Source organism: Maylandia zebra, linkage group LG14 (genome assembly GCF_041146795.1).
Source record: "Maylandia zebra isolate NMK-2024a linkage group LG14, Mzebra_GT3a, whole genome shotgun sequence".
Lineage (NCBI taxonomy): Eukaryota > Metazoa > Chordata > Actinopteri > Cichliformes > Cichlidae > Maylandia > Maylandia zebra.
The window spans coordinates 5619551-5647061 of record NC_135180.1 but is presented as its reverse complement, the minus strand read 5'-3'; the positions used below and the strand labels follow the sequence as shown (position 1 = coordinate 5647061).

General features: G+C 38.2%; 2 long non-coding RNA genes across 7 annotated transcripts in view; one reads left to right on the top strand and one right to left on the bottom strand.

Moving 5' to 3' along the window:
• Positions 1-976: 976 nt before the first annotated feature.
• Positions 977-22916, bottom strand: LOC143422017 (uncharacterized). 6 transcript variants are annotated; one of them, XR_013101611.1, is made up of 10 exons: positions 22610-22908; positions 20605-20785; positions 20014-20506; positions 19365-19526; positions 19074-19112; positions 18779-18898; positions 18475-18636; positions 6161-6330; positions 3143-3309; positions 977-3025 (listed from the first exon to the last, which is right to left on the bottom strand). It is a non-coding gene; the product is annotated as an uncharacterized LOC143422017 (long non-coding RNA). The 6 variants fall into 6 exon arrangements; XR_013101612.1 differs by lacking the exon at positions 977-3025 and having other exon boundaries at positions 3036-3309; positions 20014-20238; positions 20393-20478; positions 22610-22915; XR_013101613.1 differs by lacking the exon at positions 977-3025 and having other exon boundaries at positions 3036-3299; positions 22610-22916.
• LOC143422018 (uncharacterized) overlaps positions 14860-27511 on the top strand; it is a 182102-nt gene continuing 169450 nt past the window's right edge. Inside the window, exon 1 of the long non-coding RNA XR_013101616.1 lies at positions 14860-14970. This is a non-coding gene — a long non-coding RNA (uncharacterized LOC143422018). The remainder of the gene's footprint in view (positions 14971-27511) is intronic.

The window sequence follows — 27511 nt, the reverse complement described above, 5'->3', positions numbered from 1 at the left end:
GCCAAGACAGTGCGTTTCTGACGATTACATGCATTTGAATGGGGAACTCGCACGAAACAAAGTATAGGTTTTCATTATGTGAATAACTTGAAAATCTTAGCTCACACAGCTGCATAACCTATTTGCCCATCACGGGGATATTGAATTCTATAAGATAAAGCCATCAATATGTATTTCTGAGTCTTCTATCAAAAGTTACAGCTGTCTTTATGAAGACCATGAAAAAGGCTTTATTTCACCACGTTAGTGCGTTTCTCGCTATTACATGCATTTGAATGGAGTTCTCGCCCGACACAAAGTATAGGTTTTCATTATGTAACTTGAAAATCTTAGCTCAAATAGCTGCAAAACCTGTTTGCATAGCACGGGGATATTGAATTCTATAAGATAAAGCCATAAATATGTATTTCTGAGTCTTCTATCAAAAATTACAGCTGTCTTTATGAAGACCATGAAAAACGCTTTATTTCACCACGTTAGAGCGTTTCTCGCTATTACATGCATTTGAATGGAGTTCTCGCCCGAAACAAAGTATAGGTTTTCATTATGTGAATAACTTGGAAATCTTAGCTCAAACAGCTGCAAAACCTTTTTGCCCAGCACGGGGATATTGAATTCTATAAGAAAAAGCCATGAATACGTATATCTGAATCTTCTATCAAAAATTACACCGATTTATATGAAGTTGTGCAAAAACGCTTTATTTCGCCAAGACAGTGCGTTTCTGACGATTACATGCATTTGAATGGGGAACCCGCACGACACAAAGTATGGGTTTTCATTATGTGAATAACTTGAAAATCTTAGCTCAAATAGCTGCAAAACCTGTTTGCCCTGCACGGGGATATTGAATTCTATAAGATAAAGCCATGAATATGTATTTCTGAGTCTTCTATCAAAAGTTACAGCTGTCTTTATGTTAAAGATATTCTATTTTAACAAGTACTCAGATGCAATGAAATATCAGTCAGACAGAGCAGTTTTAAACGTGCACGGGTGAGAGACTCAGGGAGAGACTCACACACCTCCTTGGTGCAGTCTGGCTTTATTTATACACATCATGAAGCATACAAAAAAGGAAATATCATCCTTATCTTGTCAAGAACGCAGGTGTGGTTTCTCAAAAACTTTGTGTTTTCTACAAGGTTGTTTCTTACTCTTGGGTGGCGGTTTCCTGCTGCTGACAATTAATGTGAAGGCAAACAGTGACAATGTGAAGGCAAAAGAGTGATTATGTGAAAGCAAACAGTTTCCGTTATAAAGTTGGGAGCCAGCAATTAAAATATACAGCTGGTTGAGTACAGAAGAGAAATATAAACACTCTTAGTTGATTATTATTTGAATAATAAAACCTTTAAAAACAAAAATACTCTCCTGTTGTTTAGATTTCTCACATGACAGTACTGTTATTTTTGTCAGTTCATAACCTCTTGTCTAAACATTTTCGGTTTGAACGTCATAAAACAGTCCTGTGTTCAATTAAACTAAACATTACTGTATGGATCATCTTTCAAAATTTCTTCCATTTGAGACGTCATCACATAAGCATTGATAGAAGTTGTCACCATGTTTGATACCATTTTCTTCAGACAGGGTACTACACATGTTGTGAAAACACATAACAGTAAAAGCAAAAATGCAATTCCAACAAGTCCTTTAATCAGTAGGGACTTCCATGAACCACCTAGTAACCATGTCAACCAATCATCAGTGCTTGTGACATAGTCTTGTTGTTCAGCATCTTTAATCTTTCTCAAGGTGTTCAAAGCGTCGGTCATGTTTTGTGAGTGTATGTTGTCTGGGATGTATGTACAACATGTGGTGTCAAACAATACACACAAACCTCCTTTTTCAGCTAGAATCATGTCTAGTGCGACTCTGTGTTGCATCACTACAATGCGTATTGCGTCGATTTCTTCATTTTGCGCTTTGTTGATCTTCATTGAAGCATTTAGGAACAGTCCAAATCGATAGTCAAGTGTCTCGATCCTCAGCATGTTTTTCCCAGCTCCTACCCAAGGGAACAAGGAGTGGAGGACTTTCTGACCATCCATAGTTTGAAGTTCTTGGGCACATCTGATCCATAGATTGGGTCATGTGGCATTACTTCAGCGACTTCAGCAACTTCACGTTTTGCTCTTGACGTGTGTGTCTCTGCTGTGATCTTGAAGGTGTGGTCTGAAATTAGTACTGGTGCACACAGACTGGTGGAGTTCGGTGGGAGCATGAAGTAGGTTTTAGGCCCGCAGGCCCAAGCGGCTCCCTGGACCCAGAAAGTTCCATTTTTGAAGGTGTTTATTCCTTTGGATTGGGTCAGGTCAAGTGTCTGTGTGCAGTTGCGGTTTCGTCCAAGTTTCCTGTTTCCATCAGAGAAGTTGAAACACATTGGGTGGGTGCTGTATGTCCGGCGGCAAAACTATGGCGAATGATTTGTTTTTTGTGTTGTTGGCTTTGACGTTTACCCAATGTTTTTCGTTGCAGGTGTAGTTCCAGTTCGTCAGATTGTAGGCACAAGGGGTTGTCTGTTCAATTAGGATCCGTCGTTGTGAAAGTGGTTTCGTGACACGTTTGACGTCTGTGTCACTACACCATGGAATTAGGTCTTCTTTCTTTGTGCTTTGACCTTTTAGGGTCAGTCCTGTTGCCATCAAATCTCTGCGTGTGCCAGTTGTTGCTTTGTTGAACACACACATCGCTTCGTCAAGTTCAGGTGCCTTTCCATATATTGTTGCGTGTACGGCTGTTGTTGGCATATGTGAACACACATAGCATTCCGTGCTGTTGTCGGTGCGTGTTCTATCATACACATATCTATACCACGCGTTGTTCATCCATGGGTGGTTATGGTCTTGGTTCAGGTCACGCAGATGCGAATTGTCATGTGTCCATCTTTTTTGCAGGTGGTGTTGTTTATTTCCTCTCATCTGGGTGAGTGTTAGTAGGCTCACTAGGAGCGCAATGCTGGCCACTAGGAGGACAAGTGTCTTCATGATGACCAGGCACACCTAGACCTCTGGTGAGTAGACTATTGGCGAGAAGTAAAAAAAAAAGGGCGGGATATACCCAATCAGCCCTTCCCTTCACCAATAGATCACCTAGAAGCCAGGGGAGCCGGCGTCTAAGCGTCTGGATTGTCACTCACTTTTTTACAGTGGCTTTGGTGGATCCAAGATGGTCTTTCTGCTATTTTGCAGGCGGTGGGTGTGGTAAGTAGGACTTGGTATGGGCCCTCCCACCTTGGTGAACTCCAATTCTTTCTCTGGAGTACTTTGATCAGGATCCAATCACCTGGTTGTAACCTGCAAGACACTGGAAAGATATTACTCGGCAGTTTGTTGTATAACACAATCTCTTTATTTTCAAACAGCTTAGTCATCCATTCTGCTAGGGTGGTTTCCCTTATTGATTTGTTAATAGGCTCACTAGTGATTGGCAATGGAAACGCTCTCCCGTGGATGATTTCAAAAGGTATAAGTTTCTGAGAACCTTGTGTTATTCTCATCCACATTTTTACTAGGCCAATGCACTCGGGCCATTTTGAAAATTCATCTATAATTACTAGAGCATATTTCGATGCTTGGCATTCGTTAAGTTCAATGAAATCCATGTGGATTGTATGGAAAACTAGCCTCTCTTAGGTCTTAAGTTTCCTTGTGAGTTGTGTTGTTTTTTTTGTTTTGTTTTTTTTTGACAGAATAGTTTGTAAGAACATGCGTTCTTACAAATTATTCGCTAAAGTTTCAAAATTTATAGTGTGTATTGTATTGTTTATCTATACTATATCTCCCTCCTGTTGACACAGGTGTTTACCTCATGTGTCACTACAACCGCTGTCCTGTGTAATGACTCTGTTAATATAGGTTTTCCATCACAGACCATTAAGTCATCTTTCAGTTTACTCCACATTTCAGCCACTTGTTTTGTTCAGTGATTGTTGCAGCTTGTTGTTCGGTTTTTAGTACATCAAGTGGTATTTGTAGGCAGTAGTTGGTTTCTAGTAGCTCTGCCGATTGTTTGCAGCCTGTTTTGCTGCTTGTTCTGCAAAATTATTTCCTTTTGTGACAATATAATTGTCTTTTTGATGTGCTCCACATGTGCACAGTGCCAATTGTTTTGGCAAGGTGATCACTTCCAGCAAGATTTTTTTTTTCTTCTCTATAGATGGAACATTACATTCTCACTTGAGGCATTTTTAGATAATTTCTAGTTTTTCAAAGAATTCACACATCTCACACATCTTACATATTTTAAACAAGTATTGTCACAAATTTGTTTCCAAATCAACAAAATAAAATAATCAAACAAAACCGAAAACATACATGAGTCAGGACCCAAAAAGAAAAATGCTGCTACTGAAACAGAGCAGACATGTGAGGGAAAACTGAGCTCACAGACAGCTGCATGTGTTGGCTTTTATGCAGCTTCTGCTCTAAAAACAAATAAATAAAAAATAAAAGAAAATGTGTAACATGCTCATCAACTTAGCGGTGTCCACATATTTAATTCAGCTTCACAATCCTGTAACTTTAGCTGTTGTCTACAGGGTTTGGCTTATTAGTTGTTACTATAGATGTGCTCTATATCTCAGTAATATTTTATCCAGGTTTTCAAGCATGTCAAGTGCCTCTATGCACCTAAGTAGTTTAGATATTTCCTTTATTTTCTTCATCTCCTATGTCATTATACTGAGTTTGAGCAAACCTTAAGCTTGATGCAGACTACTTCATAACAATTGTCCATCTCACATCATACTGACTAGGTTACTTCTTATTATTATCATCTTTTTCTTTCCATATAATAACAACAGTATATTACAACATTTTATCAGTGTATATAAAAGTGTATATTACTATACTACTACTGAGCCAATTTAATAGTTGGGATCATCTTACTCAGCAAACAGATAACTTAGAATTCATCCAATCTGTACAAATTTGCTTCTTCTCTGAACAGGTTTGTGCCTACTTTTTAGACTGGTCTTCTGTTTGCCTCATCTCAGATCCAACCTTCGGTCACTTTCATTCTTTCTGTTGCATGTCTAACCAAGCAATTTATTATTATATATTTTATATTTTATTTTGTGTCCATCAAGGGCTTCGGGTGATCTGCAGCTTCACCTTTTCCCAAGCTGGAGACATTTACCTTTTCACACACTTTCCTTGGCTGACCAATGACACAGCCTTAATGTACCTTATGCATCTCTCTATTTTATTTAAAAGGTTTTCGTGTGAATTATTTCCTTTTATTTATTTTATACATTCTGGGCATGAACGTCTTGCCAACTATGTTTCATTGTTAATATAAGTTTACAGGTTGTTATCCTTCCTATTATTAGTTTCAATACATTAAAAATAAGTTCTAATGTAATTTTGTCTTTATTTATTTTATTTTTGTACTTCTTATATTTATATCTATTCGTTGAGGTCTGTTTCCAACCTTTTTAAACTACTTTGATCTCTAGTTTTCACTTAATAAGGGTTTTATCAGTCACTGCAGTTTGTCCGGCGCCTGGACATTTTTTCTCTAGCCACTGCTCGTCAGCAGTGAGTTTTGTTGATTTATTACCCATTTTTCTTTCTTATTATTTTTATTAGCTCATAGATATATTTACGTTTACACACACACATACACACCCGTGATGCTTTCTCTGGCACGAGGAATGGGAGAGGCTATTGACACGGCCTTCTACTTTCAAGCTAGCCTTGAAAGCGGTGTCAATTTTATGTGATGAAACACAACCTTTTCCCGTTCCACCAGAACTCGAGCAACCAACGGTAAACAATTCGGTGGAGTAGTTCAGCCTCCTTAATGTGCTGTAAAATCAACTTACTCCACCAACAAAACAGTAAAACAACAGATCATACGCGTAATGAGTATTGTTCTGGGCAACACTGTGTCTTTCTACATTGCTCCGAGCCCTTTTTCAGGCGAGCTGCGTAACTCTCTACCAGTCCTTTTTCAGACGAGACTGTTATACTATCCTGTCGTATTTTGACATAAAGCTTGCTCCAAGCCCTTTTTCAGGCGAGCTGCGTAACTTTTCTACCAGTCCTTTTTCAGACGAGACTGTTACTAAGCTGTCATATTTTGACGGGAAACTATTTTATGTACAGACCACAGGTTGCCTCAGTCGTTTTGCGCAAGATGTGAGTGAGTTCACCTGAGTTATTGTGTGGTTGCTTTGGTTTCCTTCATCAACCCCTGAAGTCGTGGACCTCTTATAAGAACGCTGGCCAAAACCCGAACGTCACGTCTCTGGACTTTATCCTCTGCCTGGAGAGGAGTTGACAGCGTGGGCTTCTCACGACGTCAGGACTTGATGAAGGTTTCCTATTGGAGCATTGAAAAAATATCAATGTCCACTCCGGCTCAGAAGGACCAATTAAATGTTAAAGATATTCTATTTTAACAAGTACTCAGATGCAATGAAATATCACTCAGACACTTAGAGCAGTTTTAAACGTGCACGGGTGAGAGACTCAGGGAGAGACTCACACACCTTCTTGGTGCAGTCTGGCTTTATTTATACACATCATGAAGCATACAAAAAAGGAAATATCATCCTTATCTTGTCAAGAACGCAGGTGTGGTTTCTCAAAAACTTTGTGTTTTCTACAAGGTTGTTTCTTACTCTTGGGTGGCGTTTTCCTGTTGCTGAAAATTAATGTGAAGGCAAAGAGTGACAATGTGAAGGCAAAAGAGTGATTATGTGAAAGCAAACCGTTTCCGTTATAAAGTAGGGAGCCAGCAATTAAAATATACAGCTGGTTGAGTACAGAAGAGAAATATAAACACTCTTAGTTGATTATTATATGAATAATAAAACCTTTAAAAAAGACAATACTCTGACACTTTATGAAGACCATGAAAAAGGCTTTATTTCACCACGTTAGTGCGTTTCTAGCTATTACATGCATTTGAATGGAGTTCTCTCACGAAACAAAGTAGAGGTTTTCATTATGTGAATAACTTGAAAATCTTAGCACATATAGCTGCAAAACCTGTTTGCATAGCACGGGGATATTGAATTCTATAAGATAAAGCCATGAATACGTATATCTGAATCTTCTATCAAAAGTTACACCGATTTATATGAAGTTGTGCAAAAACGCTTTATTTCACCACGTTAGTGCGTTTCTCGCTATTACATGCATTTGAATGGAGTTCTCGCCCGACACAAAGTATAGCTTTTCATTATGTGAATAACTTGAAAATCTTAGCTCAAATAGCTGCAAAACCTGTTTGCATAGCACGGGGATATTGAATTCTATAAGATAAAGCCATGAATACGTATATCTGAATCTTCTATCAAAAGTTACACCAATTTATATGAAGTTGTGCAAAAACGCTTTATTTCGCCAAGACAGTGCGTTTCTGACGATTACATGTATTTGAATGGGGAACTCGCACGAAACAAAGTATAGGTTTTCATTATGTGAATAACTTGAAAATCTTAGCTCAAACAGCTGCAAAACCTGTTTGACCAGCACGGGGATATTGAATTCTATAAGATAAAGCCATGAATATGTATTTCTGAGTCTTCTATCAAAAGTTACAGCTGTCTTTATGAAGACCATGAAAAAGGCTTTATTTCACCACGTTAGTGCGTTTCTCGCTATTACATGCATTTGAATGGAGTTCTCGCCCGACACAAAGTATAGGTTTTCATTATGTGAATAACTTGAAAATCTTAGCTCAAACAGCTGCAAAACCTTTTTGCCCAGCACGGGGAAATTTAATTCTATAAGATGAAGCCATAAACATGTGTGTCTGAGTCGTCTATCAAAAGTTACACCGCTTTATATGAAGTTGTGCAAAAACGCTTTCTTTCGCCAAGACAGTGCGTTTCTGACGATTACATGTATTTGAATGGGGAACTCGCACGAAACAAAGTATAGGTTTTCATTATGTGAATAACTTGAAAATCTTAGCTCAAACAGCTGCAAAACCTTTTTGCCCAGCACGGGGATATTGAATTCTATAAGATAAAGCCATAAATATGTATTTCTGAGTCTTCTATCAAAAGTTACAGCTGTCTTTATGAAGACCATGAAAAAGGCTTTATTTCACCACGTTAGTGCGTTTCTCGCTATTACATGCATTTGAATGGAGTTCTCGCCCATCACAAAGTATAGGTTTTCATTATGTGTATAACTTGAAAATCTTAGCTCAAACAGCTGCAAAACCTGTTTGCCCAGCACGGGGATATTGAATTCTATATGATAAAGCCATAAATATGTATTTCTGAGTCTTCTATCAAAAGTTACAGCTGTCTTTATGAAGACCATGAAAAAGGCTTTATTTCACCACGTTAGAGCGTTTCTCGCTATTACATGCATTTGAATGGGGAACTCGCACGAAACAAAGTATAGGTTTTCATTATGTGAATAACTTGAAAATCTTAGCTCAAACAGCTGCAAAACCTGTTTGCCCAGCACGGGGATATTGAATTCTATAAGATAAAGCCATGAATACGTATATCTGAATCTTCTATCAAAAGTTACACCGATTTATATGAAGTTGTGCAAAAACGCTTTATTTCGCCAAGACAGTGCGTTTCTGACTATTACATGTATTTGAATGGGGAACTCGCACGAAACAAAGTATAGGTTTTCATTATGTGAATAACTTGAAAATCTTAGCTCAAACAGCTGCAAAACCTGTTTGACCAGCACGGGGATATTGAATTCTATAAGATAAAGCCATGAATATGTATTTCTGAGTCTTCTATCAAAAGTTACAGCTGTCTTTATGAAGACCATGAAAAAGGCTTTATTTCACCACGTTAGTGCGTTTCTCGCTATTACATGCATTTGAATGGAGTTCTCGCCCGACACAAAGTATAGCTTTTCATTATGTGAATAACTTGGAAATCTTAGCTCAAACAGCTGCAAAACCTTTTTGCCCAGCACGGGGAAATTTAATTCTATAAGATGAAGCCATAAACATGTGTGTCTGAGTCGTCTATCAAAAGTTACACCGCTTTATATGAAGTTGTGCAAAAACGCTTTCTTTCGCCAAGACAGTGCGTTTCTGACGATTACATGTATTTGAATGGGGAACTCGCACGAAACAAAGTATAGGTTTTCATTATGTGAATAACTTGAAAATCTTAGCTCAAACAGCTGCAAAACCTTTTTGCCCAGCACGGGGATATTGAATTCTATAAGATAAAGCCATAAATATGTATTTCTGAGTCTTCTATCAAAAGTTACAGCTGTCTTTATGAAGACCATGAAAAAGGCTTTATTTCACCACGTTAGTGCGTTTCTCGCTATTACATGCATTTGAATGGAGTTCTCGCCCATCACAAAGTATAGGTTTTCATTATGTGTATAACTTGAAAATCTTAGCTCAAACAGCTGCAAAACCTGTTTGCCCAGCACGGGGATATTGAATTCTATATGATAAAGCCATAAATATGTATTTCTGAGTCTTCTATCAAAAGTTACAGCTGTCTTTATGAAGACCATGAAAAAGGCTTTATTTCACCACGTTAGAGCGTTTCTCGCTATTACATGCATTTGAATGGGGAACTCGCACGAAACAAAGTATAGGTTTTCATTATGTGAATAACTTGAAAATCTTAGCTCAAACAGCTGCAAAACCTTTTTGCCCAGTACGGGGATATTGAATTCTATAAGATAAAGCCATGAATATGTATTTCTGAGTCTTCTATCAAAAGTTACAGCTGTCTTTATGAAGACCATGAAAAAGGCTTTATTTCACCACGTTAGTGCGTTTCTCGCTATTACATGCATTTGAATGGAGTTCTCGCCCGAAACAAAGTATAGGTTTTCATTATGTAACTTGAAAATTTTAGCTCAAATAGCTGCAAAACCTGTTTGCATAGCACGGGGATATTGAATTCTATAAGATAAAGCCATGAATACGTATATCTGAATCTTCTATCAAAAGTTACACCGATTTATATGAAGTTGTGCAAAAACGCTTTATTTCGCCAAGACAGTGCGTTTCTGACGATTACATGCATTTGAATGGGTAACTCGCACGAAACAAAGTATGGGTTTTCATTATGTGAATAACTTGAAAATCTTAGCTCAAACAGCTGCAAAACCTGTTTGCCCAGCACGGGGATATTGAATTCTATAAGATAAAGCCATAAATATGTATTTCTGAGTCTTCTATCAAAAGTTACAGCTGTCTTTATGAAGACCATGAAAAAGGCTTTATTTCACCACGTTAGTGCGTTTCTCGCTATTACATGCATTTGAATGGAGTTCTCGCCCATCACAAAGTATAGGTTTTCATTATGTGTATAACTTGAAAATCTTAGCTCAAACAGCTGCAAAACCTTTTTGCCCAGCACGGGGATATTGAATTCTATATGATAAAGCCATAAATATGTATTTCTGAGTCTTCTATCAAAAGTTACAGCTGTCTTTATGAAGACCATGAAAAAGGCTTTATTTCACCACGTTAGAGCGTTTCTCGCTATTACATGCATTTGAATGGGGAACTCGCACGAAACAAAGTATAGGTTTTCATTATGTGAATAACTTGAAAATCTTAGCTCAAACAGCTGCAAAACCTGTTTGCATAGCACGGGGATATTGAATTCTATAAGATAAAGCCATGAATACGTATATCTGAATCTTCTATCAAAAGTTACACCGATTTATATGAAGTTGTGCAAAAACGCTTTATTTCGCCAAGACAGTGCGTTTCTGACGATTACATGTATTTGAATGAGGAACTCGCACGAAACAAAGTATAGGTTTTCATTATGTGAATAACTTGAAAATCTTAGCTCAAACAGCTGCAAAACCTTTTTGCCCAGTACGGGGATATTGAATTCTATAAGATAAAGCCATGAATATGTATTTCTGAGTCTTCTATCAAAAGTTACAGCTGTCTTTATGAAGACCATGAAAAAGGCTTTATTTCACCACGTTAGTGCGTTTCTCGCTATTACATGCATTTGAATGGAGTTCTCGCCCGACACAAAGTATAGGTTTTCATTATGTGAATAACTTGAAAATCTTAGCTCAAATAGCTGCAAAACCTGTTTGCATGGCACGGGGATATTGAATTCTATAAGATAAAGCCATGAATACGTATATCTGAATCTTCTATCAAAAGTTACACCGATTTATATGAAGTTGTGCAAAAACGCTTTATTTCGCCAAGACAGTGCGTTTCTGACGATTACATGCATTTGAATGGGGAACTCGCACGAAACAAAGTATAGGTTTTCATTATGTGAATAACTTGAAAATCTTAGCTCAAACAGCTGCAAAACCTTTTTGCCCAGCACGGGGATATTGAATTCTATAAGATAAAGCCATAAATATGTATTTCTGAGTCTTCTATCAAAAGTTACAGCTGTCTTTATGAAGACCATGAAAAAGGCTTTATTTCACCACGTTAGTGCGTTTCTCGCTATTACATGCATTTGAATGGAGTTCTCGCCCATCACAAAGTATTGGTTTTCATTATGTGTATAACTTGAAAATCTTAGCTCAAACAGCTGCAAAACCTTTTTGCCCAGCACGGGGATATTGAATTCTATAAGATAAAGCCATAAATATGTATTTCTGAGTCTTCTATCAAAAGTTACAGCTGTCTTTATGAAGACCATGAAAAACGCTTTATTTCACCACGTTAGAGCGTTTCTCGCTATTACATGCATTTGAATGGGGAACTCGCACGAAACAAAGTATAGGTTTTCATTATGTGAATAACTTGAAAATCTTAGCTCAAACAGCTGCAAAACCTGTTTGCCCAGCACGGGGATATTGAATTCTATAAGATAAAGCCATGAATACGTATATCTGAATCTTCTATCAAAAGTTACACCGATTTATATGAAGTTGTGCAAAAACGCTTTATTTCGCCAAGACAGTGCGTTTCTGACGATTACATGTATTTGAATGGGGAACTCGCACGAAACAAAGTATAGGTTTTCATTATGTGAATAACTTGAAAATCTTAGCTCAAACAGCTGCAAAACCTTTTTGCCCAGTACGGGGATATTGAATTCTATAAGATAAAGCCATGAATATGTATTTCTGAGTCTTCTATCAAAAGTTACAGCTGTCTTTATGAAGACCATGAAAAACGCTTTATTTCACCACGTTACTGCGTTTCTCGCTATTACATGCATTTGAATGGAGTTCTCGCCCGACACAAAGTATAGGTTTTCATTATGTGAATAACTTGAAAATCTTAGCTCAAATAGCTGCAAAACCTGTTTGCATAGCACGGGGATATTGAATTCTATAAGATAAAGCCATGAATACGTATATCTGAATCTTCTATCAAAAGTTACACCAATTTATATGAAGTTGTGCAAAAACGCTTTATTTCGCCAAGACAGTGCGTTTCTGACGATTACATGCATTTGAATGGAGTTCTCGCCCAACACAAAGTATAGGTTTTCATTATGTGTATAACTTGAAAATCTTAGCTCAAACAGCTGCAAAACCTGTTTTCCCAGCACGGGGATATTGAATCCTATATGATAAAGCCATAAATATGTATTTCTGAGTCTTCTATCAAAAGTTACAGCTGTCTTTATGAAGACCATGAAAAAGGCTTTATTTCACCACGTTAGTGCGTTTCTCGCTATTACATGCATTTGAATGGAGTTCTTGCCCATCACAAAGTATAGGTTTTCATTATGTGTATAACTTGAAAATCTTAGCTCAAACAGCTGCAAAACCTTTTTGCCCAGCACGGGGATATTGAATTCTATAAGATAAAGCCATAAATATGTATTTCTGAGTCTTCTATCAAAAGTTACAGCTGTCTTTATGAAGACCATGAAAAACGCTTTATTTCACCACGTTAGAGCGTTTCTCGCTATTACATGCATTTGAATGGGGAACTCGCACGAAACAAAGTATAGGTTTTCATTATGTGAATAACTTGAAAATCTTAGCTCAAACAGCTGCAAAACCTTTTTGCCCAGCACGGGGAAATTGAATTCTATAAGATGAAGCCATAAACATGTGTGTCTGAGTCGTCTATCAAAAGTTACACCGATTTATATGAAGTTGTGCAAAAACGCTTTATTTCGCCAAGACAGTGCGTTTCTGACGATTACATGCATTTGAATGGAGTTCTCGCCCGACACAAAGTATAGGTTTTCATTATGTGAATATCTTGAAAATCTTAGCTCAAACAGCTACAAAACCTGTTTGCCCAGCACGGGGATATTGAATTCTATAAGATAAAGCCATGAATACGTATATCTGAATCTTCTATCAAAAGTTACACCGATTTATATGAAGTTGTGCAAAAACGCTTTATTTCGCCAAGACAGTGCGTTTCTGACGATCACATGAATTTGAATGGGGAACTCGCACGAAACAAAGTATAGGTTTTCATTATGTGAATAACTTGAAAATCTTAGCTCAAACAGCTGCAAAACCTTTTTGCCCAGCACGGGGAAATTGAATTCTATAAGATGAAGCCATAAACATGTGTGTCTGAGTCGTCTATCAAAAGTTACACCGATTTATATGAAGTTGTGCAAAAACGCTTTATTTCGCCAAGACAGTGCGTTTCTGACGATTACATGCATTTGAATGGGGAACTCGACCGAAACAAAGTATAGGTTTTCATTATGTGAATAACTTGAAAATCTTAGCTCACACAGCTGCAAAACCTTTTTGCCCAGCACGGGGATATTGAATTCTATAAGATAAAGCCATAAATATGTATTTCTGAGTCTTCTATCAAAAGTTACAGCTGTCTTTATGAAGACCATGAAAAACGCTTTATTTCACCACGTTAGTGCGTTTCTCGCTATTACATGCATTTGAATGGAGTTCTCGCCCGACACAAAGTATAGGTTTTCATTATGTGAATAACTTGGAAATCTTAGCTCAAACAGCTGCAAAACCTGTTTCCCCAGCACGGGGATATTGAATTCTATAAGATAAAGCCATGAATACGTATATCTGAATCTTCTATCAAAAGTTACACCGATTTATATGAAGTTGTGTAAAAACGCTTTATTTCGCCAAGACAGTTGAATGGGGAACTCGCACGAAACAAAGTATAGGTTTTAATTTGTGAATAACTTGAAAATCTTAGCTCAAACAGCTGCAAAACCTATTTCCTCAGCACTGAGATGCTGAATTGTATAAGGCAAAGCCATAAATATATATGTGTGTGTGATTCTTCTATCAACAGTTACAGCTATCTTCTTGAAGTTGATACTGGCCCAGGGTCAGTGTAAAATACAATCCTAGCTGTGTGAACAAAGCTTGGCTCCTTTAATCCTGCATGACAAACCTCAGGATGCAGGTTATTATTGCTCTTTCCTGCTGGCACACCTGAGAGTCAGCTAGAAACTTACAGTGACGTGGACATCATGCAAAGACTGCCAGACTCTGTAATATTGTGAATGATCAGTGACTCAAGTTAACACTAAACTTTAAACAGTACCTCTGTGTCTCTGTGTGCTGAACATTTAGGATTGAGTCTGCATTGACTTTATTTATTGAGACTTTAATGTGTTAAAAGCAGGTTGAAGACGGCTCAGAAACATTTGAAGATTAAAATTTAGCATTATAGCTTCTGGTGGTTTGTAAAGCCTCTACTCAGCTGTAGTTTTTGTTATTAATTTATGTTTGTTGTTGTTTAACACAGATTTCAGAAGAACAAATATGCTTAATAGTTTAACTAGATTTCATCTGTCAGTGTGGGACTGCTGAGTCACCTGAAGAACTCATTTCATTCATTCTCCACATGATGTTCATTTACAGAAATGTTTCACAGGAACTGATTCCTCCCAAAAGGGTGAACTAGTGTGTTTCCATAGATTATCTCTGTATGAATGTACTTTTAAATGAAGGCAAGTGTCTGTCCTTTTTTGTTCCTCAGTTACAGTACGTGATATCTTGATATCAGGCGGTCAACACTGGGGGAAGACAAGAAGCAGACGTACTTCCAAGAGGGAGCTGCAGTGAGGACACAGCCAGGTCACTGAGGTCAGAGGTCAGAATCTGAAACAGCTCAGGTTTATATTTTAGGGGTTATAAAAAATCTAAATGTATTTATGAAGAAACCTTTAAATAATAGTCATAATTATGATTATTATAAGAAATATCAAACATTTAAGTGGATTTTCTGTTACACATATTGTGTTAGCCCTGCAAGGTATCTCAAGGTATCTAATCAAAATGTAAGTAATAATTATAAAATGGGAAAGCAGAAATAAGTGTGACATAAATGTAAATGTGTGAGCTGACATAGAGGACAGCTACATGTAGTCTGAAAAACCTTTGTTGTCAAGTTTGCAGGTATATCAGCACGAGACATTCTTACATAGAAGAGTCTGTTAAAGTCTCTAACTCAGCGAAGCATTATTGGTCCCATCTGTTTGGATAAATATAGTAAGTTAATGTATGTCCATTTATTGACACATTTTCTTAAGTGCTTATCCAGTTCAGGATCACAGTGGAGCTGCAGCTGGATATGTTCACTAAATAAACCTTACAAAAGTTAACAATAAACCTGCATCCATGTACGTTGTTGTCCACAGGATGAGAAAATCAAACTGGAACACTGTGGAACATGTTAATAAATGTTTGTGTGTTTATGCCTGTGTCTTTCACAGGAGGCGCTGGAAGGTTTCCCTAATAGTTCCTGGTGAATCAAAGCAGAACCATAAAGGTTGCTGGACTGCATGATGGCCTTACCCCTGAGCCGTCATCCTGTTAAAGGAGGAACCAGTTAGAAGCTGTTTTCAAAGTAGCTGAGCAGATTTCATCTCAAGTAAGCGATTAACTGTTTGTTCATCTGTTCTGCCACTTAAAGAGCATTTAAGGACGTCTTTCGAGTGTCCAGCTGAATTAATTCTACTGGCTCTCATGGTCATTTGTTATTATAGACATATTTTTCATGTTCATCCAGCTATTTAGTAAATTCTATCTATTTAGTAATATCCGTCAGCTATAAAATGTAATATAAATATAAAAAATATCTAAATATCTCCTGCACTTTATATTTTAATGATGTAAGTCTGTTATCGTGTTATATTAGCATTCCTCACATATCAGTGAGATGCTGTACAGTACAATCTTACTGACGCAGCAGAGGGATAACGACGGCTATTCAACATCGTTACACGACACATTCAAGCTGCATGACACAGACAAAGTGACTAAATCATCTTTTTTGTGGTTTATTGTCTTCAAACCAGCAGACAAAGCCAATTGCAGAAGATGTCGGAGAAGAACTTCAGGCCGTGGACTGAAAATATATTTTTTTCTTGTTATCAAAAGACATTTGGAGTGGCAGCTTCTGCAACTGGTTGCACTAAAGTAAAGCTTACAGTCTAAGAAACCACAGTGTTGATATTCAGCACAAAGAGAAAAGCTCACTTGTTTGAATTTATTTACAATCATAGTTTTATAAATTCTGACTGTAAACATCTTTTACAGCTTTGATATTGTTTGACACTAGATATCAGGTTTAATTTAAAGGTTTCTGTGTCCCAATGAGCCATTTACACTGACCAGTGTTTCACTTTAACTGTAACACATTCATTATTTAGTTCCAACATTTCTAAGAGAAATAACTGAATGTAAAAAATGGCAGCCCTCAGGCCAGGTTTAATTGATAGAGATATATGCATGCATTGTGAAATTTATGTAGCCCATATAATTGTTATTCACCTAATCATGGCATACCCACCCCTTCCTCCCTAGTTAACTGCAACCCAAAAGAACTAGTGGGGCTATTTACACACTCACAACCAGTGTGGGGTAAAAAGAGCCACCAAAATGCTGTCAGCCACAGATGTGCTAGAAGAGTTAGAAACTCTACTTATGGAGAAACTTTCTAAGTCTAACAGGGGACAGGAACTCCTGCCCAAATAACATGATATAACCCCACATACAGCCCAGCCATAAAATGAACCAAGTCATTTAATTAAAGACAGCATGGGACCAAATGCATGTAACCAGCCTGCACCAACCTGGCATTTCTTCCTCCTGAATTAAATGAATGAATGGATGAAAGTTAAATGACTACAAACCTAAAGCCACTAGTTCCCACACTGGAGCTCCCTGACACTGTGTGTTAACCGTATTTAGCTTGAATCAACAGTTGTAACAGGCTAAGCCACTTGAAACACTGCATTGAATTTGTTCCTGTCTTAATGATTTCAGCTGACTGGTTTCAACTCAGATGTTCTGCTTTGTCCTTTCAGTAGATCAAATCAGCTCGTGCTGCTTCTGCTTCCAATTTAATGGCAAGAAGAAGAAGAAGAATGCTTCAGTGAAGTGGCGTTCATGGTCTCAGTGAACAGTCACGGTCACACACTGCATGTGGTTTTAAAAGCAACATGTCTGTTCAGTACAACGATCGAGATGTGTAATATTAGTGCAGCTACGGTTTGTTCTTGAACATCAGTTCTGTTTTCTACTTTGATCACTTAGACCAAAAAAGTGTTGTTTTCAGATTCTTTCTTTTAAATCTCATTTTTTATTACAATTAGTTTCACATAAATGTTAGTGTTTCCTTTATGATCTTTTAATGCTTACACTACACTGTACACATTAGAGACATTTCTGTTACCTGTTTCTGTTGACTCAGAGTTGTGAAATGTTCTTTTATTTAATGCACAATATGAAGTTCATAATTTTCTTACAAATAAAACTCTAATGACAAACATGAACAGCTGTGCTTATTTCTGAGACATGAGTTTTTGAATGTGTTCATATTTACACAGTGTGCATTTGTATGCTGAAACTGTAATGGTGAACCTGAGGTGATGGTCAACAGAAGGCAAATATATATCAATATAAAACAATATTGAAGTAATGTCTTTACCCCCTGCAGAGTGTGGACGCTGTGCACTCAATCACCTTATTCACTGTAGTAAACATGCACCGCTAGCTCACGTGACTGACTGTCTACATGGTTACATCGTATATTATTAGCTATGTAAACAGCTTCCATAGATACCGCCATAGCTCTCTGCAGCTGTAACACTTTCACACTTTGCAAATCATTTCACGATTTTGATAGTTATGAAGACAGAATATGTTTTTAAGGTAAAGCTAGGCGGTTGCTATGGTGGTTGCTGTGGACTTGGCTGGACCGCGTCCGATTCCTGTTATTAGCTGTCCGCCGTAGGAAGGCTGCATTCCATTTACAAGTAGTGACATTCTGCCGCAACTCGAACTCAAACCCCACTTTGTTCTTTAATTATAGGCCTTTTATAGCCGTTCATGACACGCACACACACACATAAAGCACTTTGCCTCACCATGAGAATGGAACTTTACCTAAGCTAACCTTTAAAATATCTGATAAAGGATAGAAAAATGAAGCAACCAGAGATTTAATGATGAAGACTCTGGGTTCTGTAGTGACCTGAATGACTCTTTGCATACAATTTATTGAAGAGGACTTTAGAATGCACTTTACATTTAGACTGTTGCTGTTTAATTTTTTACATTGTTGCGGTGTTATGTCATGAATAAGGTTCACCTGCTGGGGGTTTGATGGATCAGATCATCATAATCAATGGGTCCTGAGGTGGGCGGGACTGTCTCTGGTGATGTCACCATGAAGGAACAGCATCTGGCACGTGTTGCTGAAACATCCCAGTACACTGGTGTAGTTTCCTCTCCAGCTGTTTGACATTTGACACTTCAACATTAAGGGGAAGAAGAAGAAACAGTGTTAGGTCAGGTGACCACATGGTTTCTAAAGTAACTGACAGGAAGTAACCAGGCCGTTAGAAATGGATGGCATGTGTTTAGAGTTACTGGAGTTGGGTAACTCTACTTACCAAAAGCAGAAGCACACAGATGACAGATCAGATGCTGAATGCTGCAGGAACATGCTCGTGCGGTGGTCATTCAGTGCTGCTCCGGCAGGTTAGACAGTCCAAAACTGATATGCTGCCCATCTGAGAGTTTGAAAACACACATGCAAAGATTTATTTTGTATTACAGTCAAAGTTGGATGTTCATTTTTGTCCTTTAAAAATGTTTGTGTATTTGAAAGCACTAACATTTAAGGATGACTTGGATCGTCTCCTTTAAAGGGGAGACAAGTGTATCCACTGATCTACGTCACTTTACCTGGATGATGACTCCTCTCCCCCTCACTCAGAAACACTCCTAATATAACCAAGCAAATAAATAATATTGAAGATTTACTTACATCATTACAAAAACATCAAAAACATCTCCCTTTGATTCTATTTCTCCATTCCTGCTGAACATCAGGCAACAAATATCTCAATAAATCACAGTAAAATGTAAAGCACATGTTTTCTCTGCTTTGTCTAACCTCAGCAGAGCCTCTGTCAAGAAAAACATATATGTAAGCATAAAACAAATATACATTTCATAACACGTCACTGGACAAACCTCGGTCAGTTGATTTCCTCTGTGCAGTGCAGATGAACATCAGTCAGCAAGTCAAGGTGGTGAGATGGACTGGTGTCCTTTGTGACTCTGCTGGTTCTTCTGAGGAAACACCACCGTCTCTCCACACCGTCACCATCTGTGAGCACAAACTGCTGCTCTGCTCTGCCAGCATGTAGGAAATCACATATCACACACACAGGGGTGAAGAAACATTAGAGCTCAACTTTGGATACTTTAGATCTAAACAGATCAAAGTCGCTCTTAGCTTCAACAATCAGTGAATAGACAAACAATGATACCATACTGATTCTGTATGAATACAATATGGTATTTTCAATACAGGTGTCAAATTAATTCATTAAAACTAATACAGATATATGTATATATATTTTTTTTTTTGATAAATTCGTTTGCTAAATTATAAGAATTTTTTTTTTTTCATTTAACAATTGCAACTGAAAGAAATTAAATATTGAACAAAAATATTTTGTCACATTCTGAGCATGCTCAGCATGCTGAAAGACTTGAAGTTGCTACAGATTTTAAGAAGTGATAATTATAGGAAAAAAACTTCTCTTTTTCATCCGTTTAATCAAACATTTGATGCCTTAGATGTCTCAGTCTATAGCGTTCTGCAACTACAACTAACCTGAGGCTTGGATTTGGCTGCAGGTGCCCCTGTACATCCTTCTCAGCAGCACACATGTGGGTACCATTTAATCACACTTCTTCCTGAGCTTTGCTTCATCACAAGACCAAAGGTGGCATCCCGTGTCACGGTCATATCATCATCCAGAAGAAACATTTGAAGAAACATCATGGAGAAGAAACATTTACGCGCCTCCTGGTTTTGTTTTCTGATCCTGCAAAAAGACTGAGGACAACAAAGCCCAGAGAACACGAGATACACAATATCCAACATTCAGACTCAACAGCCTCCATAAATGAAGAGCACCAGGTTGGTTCAGTTATAGTAGATATGAGCATACTTCACATTACTGGGTATGAATAATAATCAAGAGACAAACTTTAAAGATGCAGAGCATGATGTCCCATCATCAGACTGTAAACAAACATCCACCAGGCTTCTTTGCTGGCAAAATTGATGATTCTCCTATCAGGGATCAGTAGAGTGTATTAACCTGTGGTATAAGCAGCAGTCACTGAAATATTACTGTTTCAGATAAGAAATCTAGCACATAAAAGCCAGGGTGGGAGGGATCTCTGCAAACTGACTTACCTCTGCAAGTGTGAAGCTCAACAAAAATCTGACTCTCCAGTCACAGACAAACAAAAACTCCAGCTGGGAGATAGAAAATGCTGTCTGGGTCTTGCTGGATGTTGCTGGTCAGAGTCCACACATTAGCAGAGTGCTTCTTGGTCCCACTGACCCATATGGACAGTGACTGTGGAGAACTGTTCTGGAAAACAGAAAAGAGAATTAAAATAACAAAAAGCCAAAGAGGATTTCCACAAAGACTCTCTTGGAATCAGCAATCAAAAAATCACTGGTTCATATTTCAATTAAATATGAACAGGTTCCTTAAATGTACATTCAGATCTGATTTAATTTAATTTCCTTCACACAGCACATTCGTCCAGGCTGACAGGTAAACATAGAATTAATCTCAGGTAACATGACTCATAGTAGAGGTTCAGTAAGAAAGATTGTTAGCTCTAATATTATTACCACACAATCGAGGGACACACCAACAGCTCAGATTTCTAGAACTATTTAAACAAATGTCTTCTGAATATTCAATTCAGGTTCACAGTGGGTGGGGGGGGGGGGGGGGGGGGGGTGTCATGGAATTTTTAAAATAAAGTCTGCAACACAGAAAGAGCTGTGATCATGCTATTTATTACTGCGCACAGGAGAGCAAACACACATCAAACATCACAGTTCAGTCATGTCAGCTCTGCCACTTCACGTGTCTCGCTATGAAACCTAACGGATCAATGGTTTTGTGCCCTTGGCGTTATCAGCACCTGTAAAGGGAGTTGTTTTCTCAAACTGCTGAAGTAAGTTCATCTAGTTTTAGAAACTTTCATTGAACAGTCTATAACAGTGTCACAACTAAGCATATGCGTAAGCACTTAAATGCTTTAAATGAGAATAACATAAAATTTCTATTACAGTAGTCATAGGTAGAGCACACCTGGACAGGTCACCAGTCTGTTAGAGGACTAACACAGATGCAGCCTGACTCAATCCTAAATGTTCAGCACACAGAGACACAGAGGTACCGTTTAAAGTTTAGTGTTAACTTGAGTCACTGATCAGTCACTGATCTTGAGTCACTTAAGCTTAATTTATAACAGTATTTATAACAGTATTATAACAGTATATAACAGTATTTATAACAGTATGTTTGCACTGAAGCACCGCAGCAATTTCCTAATGTTGTAAACCCGCTCAACATTTGGCAATAAAATCCTTTCTGATTCTGATTCTGATTTGCAGTATTACAGAGTCTGGCAGTCTTTGCATGATGTCCACGTCACTGTACGTTTCTAGCTGACTCTCAGGTGTGACAGGTGTGCCAGCAGGAAAGAGTAATAATAGCCTGCATTCTGAGGTTTTTCATGCAGGATTAAAGGAGGCTTTGTTCACACAGCTAGGATTGTATTTTACACTGACCCTGGGTCAGTATAAGTATCATACAGTTTAAACGAAGCACTGAAACTTGCACATATTTATTACAGATGCACTGAAGCTAATCGAGATATTTGCTGTCAGTCTGTGGCTGCGATTAATAATAATAATATAGTAATGGATTGGATTTATATAGCGCTTTTCAAGGCACCCAAAGCGCTTTACAATACCACTATTCATTCACTCTCACATTCATACACTGGTGGAGGCAGCTAAAGTTGTAGCCACAGCTGCCCTGGGGCAGACTGACAGAAGCGAGGCTGCCATATCTCGCCATCGGCCCCTCTGATTAAACACTTTACTGGAAACTTTATTAACTAGTAACTTCATCAGTCATGACAGAAACTAATATTTCTGTGCTAACATCGTTTAAAATGTAACAGCTTTACTCCAATATAAGCTAACGTTTACACCGTAACTTTAAGCTAGCACCATAAAGACGGTAAAACACGTAATAACATCTACAAATGCATCTTAAAGCTGTTATATTAGCACTCGGTGTATTACTAACATAACCACATTAACATTATTGACACTCGCTGACTTTTAATAGTCATTCTATAAATGCTGTCCGTTTAAACGGTATTACCTGTAAACACTGCTGTATCCACCGGATTGCAGCCAGAGTGGATTCTGGAGTCTTCCCACGCTCCTGTTAGTGGTCCTCCATCTGGATGGATGATAACAACCTTCTGAACAATCTAGCAGGAGATGGTCAATATCTATGGGACTGATTTGTGCTAATAACGCCCATTGTATGGACTGATAACAGCCGAAGCGGGTGAATAAAGTCACCCAGTCGCTAGCTGTGCCATTACCCAGCATACACCAGCACAATATTAGGCACAGCACCACCATAGACATTTTCAGTGGTTTTGAATGCAGGACATGGTTATCTTACCTTGTAAAATGCATGACAATAAAACAGCTAACCACCATAAAATGGTATTGTGTGTGTATGTATGTGCATGTGTGTGTGTGTGTGTGTGTGTGTGAGAGAGAGAGAGAGAGAGAGAGAGAGAGAGAGAGAGGGGGGGGGGAGATCAAAGGCGTGCGTTTATGTTTTTTCTTGATCAAGAGTGTGCCTCCTCTCTCTTATTGGATGTATGGTATAGCATGTTTATTCAGGTGCACCTTTGAAGTCTATGAGAATACTTTGCAGCCTGGTCTGAGTGGTCATTTCTGCACAGACACAATGAAGCGTGCACTCAGTTTAGAGGAGGCTGTTGCTGCAGTTTTGCACTCTCCACAAGCAGTGGAGATACTTCTGACAGCGAAGAAGAATTTTTGCCAGGCACCGAGGAGCTTTGCAGCTCATGTGCGGAGGAGGAGAAGGAGAAGGAGGAAGAAGAGCAGGAGGAAGAGACAAGGCTGGAGGATGGCCAGTGGAGATCTAAAAATGGAGAAATCATGTGGCAACCCACACACGAAGAGGTCCTGCCATTTTTTCCTCCCCCCATTTTAACCCCAGGACCAACCCATTATGCAATTCGTATAGGATCAGCAGACCTGTGAGCACTTTCCATCTTTTTTTGCAGAGGACATTATGCAGCTAATCCTGCATTTCACCAACCTTTGAGCAAATTAATCGGGCAGTAAGATTCGATGATCGTCTCTCCCGTCCAGGTCGCTACAGGTGGGGGCAAGGCTGTGGTTTCCTACATCCCCAAGCAAAGAAAAAAGGTTGTCTTATTGAGCACCAGGCACAAGTCCAGGACTCTGGGAAGAGAAAGCCCCACATCATCCTGGATTATAACAAATGCAAAGGGACTGTGGATTATCTGGACCAGGTAAGCACAATTATAAGTCATTTATTTGCCAAATTGTTTACCGTTTCTCATTGTTATAACTGATAAAGTCAGATAATGTGATTATAATAGTTTTGATATGAGATGATAGTTTTAGACTATGATAGTTTTGATAGTTACAGTAGGGGGGGGGGGGTCCAGTTTGACGCCCACAGGCAGGAAGAATCTCTTGCTTATGGCTGTATAAATCTGTTCATGTCAACTGATCATTTCTTTTTGTTTTGCAGGTTTGTGGCAACTACTCCTGCCGTAGGAGGACACGTAGGTGGCCCATGTGTCTGTTCTACCACATGATCGAGGTAAGCTGCTATAATGCTTTCATTCAAGACAGCTGTAACTTTTGATAGAAGACGCATATACACATATTTATGGCTTTATCTTAGAGAATTCTATGTCCCCGTGTTGAGCAAACAGGTTTTGCAGCTGTTTGATCTAAGATTTCCAAGTTATTCACAAAATGAATACCTATACTTTGTTTCGTGCGACAACTCCATTCAAATGCATGTAATAGTCAGAAACGCACTGTCTTGGCGAAATAAAGCGTTTACAACTTCATGAAGACAGCTCTAACTTTTGATAGGAGACTTAGATATGCATATTTATGGCTTTATCTTATACAATTCAGCATCTCCGTGCTGGGCAAACAGGTTTTGCAGCTGTGTGAGCTACGATCTTCCAGTTATTGAAAAAATGAAAACCTATACTTTGTTTCGTGCGAGAACTCCATTCAAATGCATGTAATAGTCAGAAACGAACTATCTTTGAAAAATAAAGCCTTTTTGTACAACTTCATGAAGTTAGCTGTAACTTTTGATAGAAGGTTCAGATTTACGTATTTATGGCTTTATCTTATAATATTCAATATGCGTATTCATGAAAGCCATGAATACGCATATCTGAGTTTCCTATCAAAAGTTACAGCTACTTATATGAAGTTGTGCAAAAACGCTTTCTTTCGCCAAGACAGTGCGAGTTCTTATAGAACTCAAGGTCCCCGTGCTGGGAAAACAGGTTTTGCAGCTGTTTTAGCTAAGATTTCCAAGTTATTCACATAATGAAACCCTATACTTTGTTTCGGTCGAGTTCCCCATTCAAATGCATGTAATAGTCAGAAACGCACTGTCTTGGCGAAAGAAAGCGTTTTTGCACAACTTCATATAAATAGCTGTAACTTTTGATAGGAAACTCAGATATGCGTATTCATGGCTTTATCTTATAGAACTCAAGGTCCCCATGCTGGGAAAACAGGTTTTGCAGCTGTTTGAGCTAAGATTTCCAAGTTATTGACATAATGAAAACCTATACTTTGTTTCGGTCAGTTCCCCATTCAAATGCATGTAATAGTCAGAAACGCACTGTCTTGGCGAAAGAAAGCGTTTTTGCACAACTTCATATAAATAACTGTAACTTTTGATAGGAAACTCAGATATGCGTATTCATGGCTTTATCTTATAGAACTTAAGGTCCCCGTGCTGGGAAAACAGGTTTTGCAGCTGTTTGAGCTAAGATTTCCAAGTTATTCACATAATGAAACCCTATACTTTGTTTCAGTCGAGTTCCCCATTCAAATGCATGTAATCGTCAGAAACGCACTGTCTTGGCGAAAGAAAGTGTTTTTGCACAACTTCATATAAATAGCTGTAACTTTTGATAGGAAACTCAGATATGCGTATTCATGGCTTTATCTTATAGAACTTAAGGTCCCCGTGCTGGGAAAACAGGTTTTGCAGCTGTTTGAGCTAAGATTTCCAAGTTATTCACATAATGAAAACCTATACTTTGTTTCGGTCGAGTTCCCCATTCAAATGCATGTAATCGTCAGAAACGCAATGTCTTGGCGAAATAAAGCGTTTTTGCACAACTTCATATAAATAGCTGTAACTTTTGATAGGAAACTCAGATATGCGTATTCATGGCTTTATCTTATAGAACTTAAGTCCCCGTGCTGGGAAAACAGGTTTTGCAGCTGTTTGAGCTAAGATTTCCAAGTTATTCACATAATGAAAACCTATACTTTGTTTCAGTCGAGTTCCCCATTCAAATGCATGTAATCATAAGAAACGCACTGTCTTGGCGAAAGAAAGCGTTTTTGTACAACTTCATATAAATAGCTGTAACTTTTGATAGAAGACTCAGACAAACATGTTTATGGCTTTATCTTATAGAACTCAAGGTCCCCGTGCTGGGAAAACAGGTTTTGCAGCTGTTTGAGCTAAGATTTCCAAGTTATACACATAATGAAACCCTATACTTTGTTTCGGTCGAGTTCCCCATTCAAATGCATGTAACAGTGAGAAACGCACTGTCTTGGCGAAAGAAAGCGTTTTTGTACAACTTCATATAAATAGCTGTAACTTTTGATAGAAGACTCAGACAAACATGTTTATGGCTTTATCTTATAGAACTCAAGGTCCCCGTGCTGGGAAAACAGGTTTTGCAGCTGTTGGAGCTAAGATTTTCAAGTTATACACATAATGAAAACCTATACTTTGTTTCGGTCGAGTTCCCCATTCAAATGCATGTAATAGTCAGAAACGCAATGTCTTGGCGAAAGAAAGCGTTTTTGCACAACTTCATATAAATAGCTGTAACTTTTGATAGGAAACTCAGATATGCGTATTCATGGCTTTATCTTATAGAACTCAAGGTCCCCGTGCTGGGAAAACAGGTTTTGCAGCTGTTTGAGCTAAGATTTCCAAGTTATTAACATAATAAAACCCTATAGTTTGTTTCGGTCGAGTTCCCCATTCAAATGCATGTAATCGTCAGAAACGCACTGTCTTGGCGAAATAAAGCGTTTTTGCACAACTTCATATAAATAGCTGTAACTTTTGATAGGAAACTCAGATATGCGTATTCATGGCTTTATCTTATAGAACTCAAGGTCCCCGTGCTGGGAAAACAGGTTTTGCAGCTGTTTGAGATAAGATTTCCAAGTTATTCACATAATGAAACCCTATAGTTTGTTTCGGTCGAGTTCCCCATTCAAATGCATGTAATCGTCAGAAACGCACTGTCTTGGCGAAAGAAAGCGTTTTTGCACAACTTCATATAAATAGCTGTAACTTTTGATAGGAAACTCAGATATGCGTATTCATGGCTTTATCTTATAGAACTCAAGGTCCCCGTGCTGGGAAAACAGGTTTTGCAGCTGTTTGAGCTAAGATTTCCAAGTTATTCACATAATGAAACCCTATACTTTGTTTCGGTCGAGTTCCCCATTCAAATGCATGTAATCGTCAGAAATGCACTGTCTTGGCGAAAGAAAGCGTTTTTGCACAACTTCATATAAATAGCTGTAACTTTTGATAGGAAACTCAGATATGCGTATTCATGGCTTTATCTTATAGAACTTAAGGTCCCCGTGCTGGGCAAACAGGTTTTGCAGCTGTTTGAGCTAAGATTTCCAAGTTATTCACATAATGAAAACCTATACTTTGTTTCGGTCGAGTTCCCCATTCAAATGCATGTAATAGTCAGAAACGCAATGTCTTGGCGAAAGAAAGCGTTTTTGCACAACTTCATATAAATAGCTGTAACTTTTGATAGGAAACTCAGATATGCGTATTCATGGCTTTATCTTATAGAACTCAAGGTCCCCGTGCTGGGAAAACAGGTTTTGCAGCTGTTTGAGCTAAGATTTCCAAGTTATTCACATAATGAAACCCTATAGTTTGTTTCGG